We start from the raw sequence: 8,665 nt of genomic DNA, 5'->3' as shown, positions 1-8,665 counted from the left end.
CTGCACTCACACAACAAGAGGCTGAAGAGACACATGATCCTGGAATTTGGGTTTTTTTCAATGGGTTTGATCAGTCAGAGTATTATAACTTTTAAACATTTGTGTTGTGTTGTCTGTTTTACCTTCAGTTGACTGCAGAATGAGGCATTTACAGTATGGAGCTGTTTGTACGATTTCTTTATTGCAGAATCCAGTTTCTTTCTTTCCAGATGCAGGTGGAGCTTCTGTTACTGTTTCCTTTAAATGACAAAGAGGTTAACTCATCCTCTGAGGAGAGCTGCAGTGACTCGCTATCGGAAAATGCATATAGCTGGTTAGCATGCTAAGCTGGAGACAGATGTTGGTGAGTAAAGGAGTTAAGTTTGTTGTTGAACTCAGTAAGTAAATGTCTACTGATGCTATGTAGTGACGGCAAAATCTAGAAAATAGCTTGTTTACTCACTGCTCTGTATAGCAAAAAAAGCTAATTTTTGCATGTTTAGTCAGTATAAGGCTTTCTAAAACAGATACATGCAATTTTATCAGTTTGTCTCACAATGAACTGAACTGTGTTGTTCAGTTATCGTTTAGTTTATTAGTTATTTAGGCAACAAACTTAATCACAATCAGTTTTACTGTCTGTATACCAGAATGAAATTATTCATGACATATCTGGATAAAAATGCAAAGATATGGATTAAAAAAGCACTTATTAAAACAGTGAACAAAAGGGTAAAAGCTCTTATTTGCAAAATATCACAAAATGTTCTGGCTTGATAAATAGTCTCAGTGCAATTTGTGCAACATGTGTTTCCAGTTTTCCATTGTTGTACCACTGTGTCGAGGTTGTTAGACACAGTGTGCATGTGTGCACTCACACACTGGACTCTCTGTGGGTTATAAATTATGACTTTATCTATATATCAGTGGAGTATGAGGGGGCTCAGAGGGGCCCCACCACCACCACCACCGGCTCAGTCCGGCCCTGGCTGGAGAAACAGGTAGATAATGAAAACAGGTAAGTGGAGAGCAGGCAGTATAACTCCCCTACAAGATGTGAACACAGTTGTCTGTTTGAATCCGGATCAAGGTGGATCAAAGCGAGCGTCTACATCAACACGAGGCAGCTGTTCACACCGTGGGTTCAGAGGTGAGGGGGCTTTACATGATCCGCATGTGTTGAGAGTGGCCTGCGTGCCCTCTTCCCCACAAAGCTCTCACCTTAGAACAATAACCACGATCCGCGGCCAAAACGGACCAAAACAGGGAGAAATCCCCCCGGTCGATGCCTTCAGATCTCCTGAGCAGATGCCTCTGGGTGGGTTGGGCCCTCTCCACATCTGTCTCGAGTTACAGTAGGCACTTCGCCCTGTCAGAGCCCAGCTGTTTGAGGATTTGCTTTGTTGGTGCAGGATCAGTCCGATCACGGTTGTATTACGTGGGAACAGGCCTGAAAACCTACGAGTGTGAGGTCCTGCTGTAGATAGACGCATCACAGAGGAGGAGGAGATCTCTGATCCTGCAGAGATGATACAGGAGCACACTGGGAAAGGTTGTCCAGAGTCAGATCTTCTCTCCTCTGGTCCCTCAGAGTCTTGTGGCGTCCTCCTCCTGCTGTAGAAGCTTTATGACTTATGTGGTGGCCATTTTCTTCACTGTGGTCTGCCCGACACTAACCGACTCCACAGGCTGATCCAGAGGACCGGTTCAGTCCTGGAGGTGGAGCCAGACATGCTGCATGTTGTCAGAGCTGCTCCAACTTATAGGCTGCATTTATTAAGTCTTAAAGAGTAACTATGCAGGATTTGTAGGTTAACTACGCTACATTTTTACCTTAAAGGGATAGTTTGGAGTTGTTTTTTAGGTAAATTCATGCAAAACCGCTGATGCGCGTTACCATCTGGAGCAATTTTTCCCTCTAAAACAACTCTGTCTGGTAACGTTCTGTTATTATCTCATAGCGTGGTGAATGTGCAGGTCACAATTTGTCCACCAGAGCGTTTTGGAGTTGTTGGATTGTGTATTTGATGAGTTTGATGAGGGAAACCAAGAAATCCCACCGACAATTAAAGGTAACAAACCTACTGCTACGTCTATAGGGATTATGGCAATGGGCCAATTTGCCAAAATGTTGAACTATCCCTTTAACAGCAGTTCAGTTCAGTATCTTGGGGACATGTGGACCGGAGGAGCCGGGGATCAAACCCCCTTCTACCTTCTGCTCCACAACCATCCCTGACATTCCCCCATCAGTCTCAGTTAGCACTAATGTGCCATTATTAGCACGCTAACAAGCTAAAATAAAGTGGTTAATATGGTAAATGTTACATCAAACCTCAGACTTTCTGATTGGTGGACGACCTTCTTGTAGCCCCGCCCCCTTTCTGCACATCCCATTCACTGCTGTTTAATTGCCGCTCGTGTGCAGTTGACCCACATCATCAAGCTACACTTTACATTCAGTTTATCTTTGCACATTACGGTTAATTTACTGTTAAATTGCTCTTAATCTAATTTCCGTGTTCACATCGTCTGCAGCTCCACCTCGCATGTCTTTTCTTTTTTTAATTTAATTTTTGCACATTTTGTAGGCTACATTCCTGTCATTTTTTTCATTGATCACATTTCAGGCTCTAGTTCCTGCACATGTTGAGCAGTTGTAACAAAGCACCGTCGTGCCTGCAGGGATCAATAAAGTTGTTCAAATTCCCGTTCTGATCCTGATGTGTTTGACTCTGTTTGTAATTTCCTTGAACATCACAACTTTGTTTTCTCTCTCTCTCTCTTTCTCTTTCTCTCTCTGTGCTGTTTCAGCTGGGTGCCGACCAGTTGCTACGGGATCGCAGCCCAGAAAAATAAAAAAGCTTTCCGGAGGAAGAAACTGAGTTGATTAGATAACCGAAGAAGACGCGGTGATCTCACTCTAGCTCGTTTCTCCGAGAGTTTTTGTCCGTATAGAGTCGTCGTCATCGTCTCTTAGCGTGTGACGGACGGGTGAGTGACTGAGGGATTTGTTTTGTTTTCTGATGAGTTTTATTTTCAGACGTTTTGCTGCAGACAGAAAGACAACAGTGTTACCGAGCAGTAAACAAGGAGCACATGTTCACAATCACTGTCCAACAATAACCCCCTCCCATGCATACACACACACACACACACACAAATGTTGACAATGGTTTCCTGCTGTTGAGTCACAATTTAATTCGAGGCGGTGGTGACGGATGGAGGAATGTTACAGAGAATCAGTTTTGTGTTTACATTACACTGTGGTGCGATTGTTTGGCCAGCTCCTGTGGTTCTGCCAGAGAGATTCAGAAGATGCAGTGACCACTGGATACTCTGGCGTTCCTAAAATAATCCTAATTATAGGTCTGCACATGGATTCTGATGGGAAATGGACAATTTCGGTCCACAAGGCCCACAAACGCGCAGTTATTACAGTCGAGCCAAGTTTAGCACATTCTTTCTGTATGAAAGAGGATCCAAACTCTTGAAATCGGCTCGACCGGCCGGACTGTGCAGGCAGCAGAAAATCGCTCTTTGGCATTTTTTCTCATTTCGAGAGCAAAGCCCATCAAGGTGACGTTTAAATAAAAATCCACTCCTGGAAGTGGTTTCATAACCAGAGAGGGAGAGAAAGACTTCAATCATCATTATCAGTTATTTGTCAGAGGAGCCTGTGTGACCGGTGGCCGTAAATTAGAGCGATCACAGAGCGGACGGTGTTTGCCAGGTGGCACCGTAGCCCCCCTGATGGTAATCTGTCCGGCCTGTGCCAAGCTTTAAAAGGTGGCCGCACTCGCTACATTAGGATTGGTACAATTACGGCCGTCCAAAGCCCATTACCTGCTGATCTATTTAAAGCTACTGTAGAAAGCCTCTTTCCACAGCGGCCTTTGATGTGAGCTTCACCTCAGCAGAGGTAACTTATACAGTCCACACCATAAACACTGATTGGACATAATGACAGGGCTGTGGTCCTTTTCTGTTTGGATACTAACTGAGGATCAATGTGATCTTTTTCGTTTCCTGGAGTATACAGGGGGTTTTCTGGGAAAAGAAATTGAAAATGTTCATTATAAACCATAAAAAGTATCCTCCGCCTTAGTATCAGTTTGTTTTAGACTGATTATGACATTGAATATAGTAATGGTCAAAAACAAAGTATGGAGAAATATATAGAAGTTGAGCTAATTTCATCACTTAAATGCAGATAAAAAATCTGACATTTGACCTCAGTATCACTAAAATCATGGTTATTCCTCTGAAAATGAACTATAATTATATCAATTCAGAAGGTTAAATTCACTTATTAAAGGAGCCGTTTGTACGTTTTGCTATCGCTACATAGCTAGCATTAGCCGTTTACTTTACTATTTAACTTTACAAGTTCAGCTTCAAATTTTACTCCTTTTCACAACAGGAGCTGAAAAGCAACATCAATATTGATACATTTTTCTATTAGGCCTACATAATTTTCTTCTGCTGTAGTTCGCATGCTAATCAGCTAGCCCCGCCTAGTCCCTGTTTTGTTCATTTTCCGATACCGAGTCACTGCAGCTGCCACAACAATGGCCGAAGCAACACGTTTGGTGGCAGAGAAAATTCACAAATCTGCTTAAAAGGAAAGGTTTTAATACGTTTTAATAATAAGTTGAGCTTAGTTTAGCTTAGCATTAAGCTCTGACCCAAGGGAAACCATGGCTCTGCCACTGTCTGGAGGTGAAACAAATTCTCTCCACACCAATTAAGACTTTATATAGTTTGTTTCATACGTTCAGAAGTCGAAGTGTAAGAATAGTTTAGACTTTACAAGGGACTGTTTCTTGGCCGGTGGAGCTGCTCGGTGGAATTTTCTCTCTCTCTTTTTTTTTTTTATACCTTCAAACCGAGCCAGGCCGCCCACCCCCCAACCCCCCAACCCCCCACCTCTCTCCAACCCCCGTTTCCAGTCTTTATGCTAAGCAGACTTTCTGACTTCCTGTTCTGCACAGAGTCCAGCTACCGCCCTGCTGGATATTGTGCCACTCTTAAGATTCATGAATTCATGATGGAGTTGGTATATTGCTCTGTGACTGGAAGTAGCAGGAAGATACAGCCACACACACATCTACACATACACACACACAAACACACACCTACAGAGTCAAGACCAGTTCTGTTTTTGGGGGGATGCAGGGATGTCTGCAGCAGCCCACAGCGGGCAGCCCTGCTCACCGAGCTCAGAAACACTCAACCTCAAAACCACAACTGGCAAACGCAGCGGTGACATCAGCGTCTCTGCACCACATTTCAGTGCAGTGCATACGAGCTGCATATGTACCGGCGGCACAATGGAAAACAGACGTACAGCGCCGTATAGTGTAGTACAGTGTGGTACAGCCCAGTACAGTGTGGTGCAGTGTAGTGCAGTGTAGTACAGGCCCTGAACACAGGGAGCAACAGAAGTGTTGACCCTCGGTGATACTGAGCAGATGCCACTGAGTCACAGGCCAAATTAAATGATGTGCTATTTTCCTAACTGACTGTAACACAGCAGCAGTTACAGGATCTCATATCAGTCCCATTGTTCTCGTCGGGTTCCTCTCACTTCTGTCTGCTGCTCCTCACGTCTCGGCCTCTGCTATCTCAAAGCTTCACTCTGTTGTTGAGATAAACCGTGCACAAACGCAACAAGGAGCAAAAAACACCATTGTCTGTTTGACTTTATTAGGTCATTATTAGGGATCTTTTACAGGCCACAGGACATGCAACGTCAACAATAAAGTGTAAAGATGCACACAAAATGTACAAAAACATATAATATTTGAATGTTAAGCCAGTAAAAACGTATAAAGATGTACAGCAGTGGTGATGGGAATCTTACACAAACATTTGTCTCCTATCAGTCCCATTGTTCTTGTCCAGTTCCTCTCACTTTTCTCTGCTCCTCACATCTCAGCCTCTGATATCTCAAAGATAAACTCGAACACCATTGTCTTTTTGAATTTATTACGATACTATCCGTGTTTTGTTTTGTTTTGTTTTCACATGTTTCCATGTGGGCTACAGCACATGATGAGTCAACAAGAATGTGTATGGACACACACAAGAGAAGTGGGAGTGCCTGAACACTTCTGTCGGTGTGATAGTTCAGATTTTCCTTCATGATGCATCTGCAAAAACTTCTAAAACTTTTCCTTTAGCCCCATAAAAATGCTATAAAACCTTTATTTTGTATCAGTCTTCAATATTCTTGTCTGGTTCCTCTCACTTTTCTCTGCTTCTCCTGGTTCGCACGTCTCGGCCTCTGATATCTCAAAGCTTCACTCCGAAAGATAAACTCAAACACCATTGTCTGTTTGACTATATTGAGTCATAATGAATGTTTTTCATCGTGTACAACAGGCCACAGGACATGATAAGTCAATAACAAGACTTTAAAGGAGAAAACAAGTGACTAAACACTTCTGTCAATGTGAATTTTCAGTTTTCCTTTTTGCAAAAACTTCTAAAACTTTACTTTTAGTGTTATACAGACGATTAGAGGTGATGGGAATCATCTCACACAGACCTTTATCTGCAGGTATAATCAACCTTTCCATGCATCATTAGTTATTCTGCTGTAAATAAAATGTCGGAGTGATTAAAACAGAGCTCGTTCTTTTCCTCTGCGTCTCGGCCTCTGATATCTCCCAGCTTCGCTCCGTTAAGATAAACCCAAACACCATTGTCCTTTTAGCTTTATTAAGTCATAATGGATGTTTTTCTTCGCATACTAAGGGCCACAGGACTCGCTATGTCAACAACTGGAACAATGGGTAACTTTTCAGGAAGAGCGATAGTCATCGAGGAGGTAATTCGACGTTAAGCTGATTTTATGTAAACAGCACCATTATTGCAGCGAGGATATTACCTCAAGGGAACACATTACACATCGGGCCAAAACGGCCACATCACCTAAATTACAGGGATGTTTCGCACCGGTCAAGATACTGAAGTTATTTCCACCGAGGGAATACACAAGCTGGGGCTGACAAGAAGCTCAGCACCATGCAGCCTCCCCACGTTTCAGGGGGGAGTTCACTTATACACAACATCTGTGTCAATATTATGGAGGTTTCAGGGTCTGCTGTTCTTTTTAAGAGGTGGAGAAGGAGTAGTACGACTTTCAGCTCCGAAGGCCCCGAGCCAGACGGACGTGAAGTGGGTTTTGGCAAAACCTCACAGGAGAACGAAAGCAAGAAAAAAAGGATCTTAAAAGTTTGATCAACTGCTCTAAATAGCTTTTAATACTAACAAGGTTACACACATGCAGAAATGAAGTTCTGCAAAAATAAAAAAGACGCCTCAGGGCATTTTTTTTAGTCTCATGTTTTAGTTTCAAGTTAATTTCACCGTTGATTAATTAGTACTGCTGCTGATGATGAATTTTTTAAGTGATAGGTTAATCGTTTGATCTATAAAACATGAGGAGCTGGGGGAAAGAAAGATGGTCGTCATGGTTTTGTAGGAGCTAAACATCATGTCAACAGATCGTCTTTATTTTTCACAGTCTGTGAGGCGTTCAGGTGCTTTTTGTTTTTGTTTTTGCAGACTCTCACAGAGGATAAGCATCTTTCTCTGGTCTGGATGTTTTCCTCCATCTACACATCTGTGGAGTCTTGAGTCCAGCCTTTCCTTATGTTTGGACATCCCAGACCTGTGCAACAATACAAATGTGTCCCTGAGCTTTGTCTCTGGGCTGAGGACAGGTGTGCGTCCTCAAATCATGACCGACCTGCCTCATTTAACTCAGGTGTTGTTGTCTGATTGAGTTTTCAAGAATTTAAAAGAGAAATGAAGTGTCTAAATACTTATTTCATTATCATATTTCAGCCTTTCCTTTGTAATATGTTTGCAAAAACCTTTAAAAGTTTAAGTTCAACCTGATAAACAACCTATATAGATATGTAGAGGTGATGGGATTTCCTACAAAGACCCTTGTTCCTCTCACTTTTCTGTGTTTCCCCTGGTTCGCATGTCTCACTTTAGATAAACCCATTGTCTGTTTGACTGAAATTGATTATGGATGCTTTTCTTCACATGCTACAGGCCACAGGACACACTAAATGTGCTGTAAACACATTTTATCCATCCAGAGAAATTGGAGTGTCTCAATACTTCTGTCACTGTAATATTCCACGTTTTCCTTTATAATACATGTGTAAATTTTTAATTTCAGCCCTATAAATAGCACAAACACATGTGCAGAGGTGGTGGGACACTTACACACACTTTTATTTGCAGGTAATCAACCTTTACATGATTATATTGTTAGTTATTCTCATGCAAATGATGTGCCGGGGCAATTATAATATGTAAATTGCATGGATAGGTAGTTTGATATACAGATCATGTCCTTTATAAGTGAATTGGGAGTGTCTGAATACTTCTGTCAACTTTTTCCTTTATAATCCACTAGTAAAATGTTAATTTCAGCCCTATAAATAGCATAAACACATGTGCAAAGGTAGTGGGACACTTACACACTTGGTAATCAACCTTTACATGATGATAGTGTTAGTTATTCTAATGCAAATGATGTGACAATTAAAATATGTAAATTACATAATGTAGGGAAATACAGATCATGTCCTTTAGAAGTGAATAGGGAGTGTCTGAATACTTCTGTCAATGTAATATTTCAGATAGATAGATAGATAGA

Source organism: Trachurus trachurus, assembly GCF_905171665.1.
Source record: "Trachurus trachurus genome assembly, chromosome: 20".
NCBI classification, from domain to species: domain Eukaryota; kingdom Metazoa; phylum Chordata; class Actinopteri; order Carangiformes; family Carangidae; genus Trachurus; species Trachurus trachurus.
The sequence above is the reverse complement of the archived record's forward strand: the minus strand, read 5'-3'. Positions refer to the sequence as shown.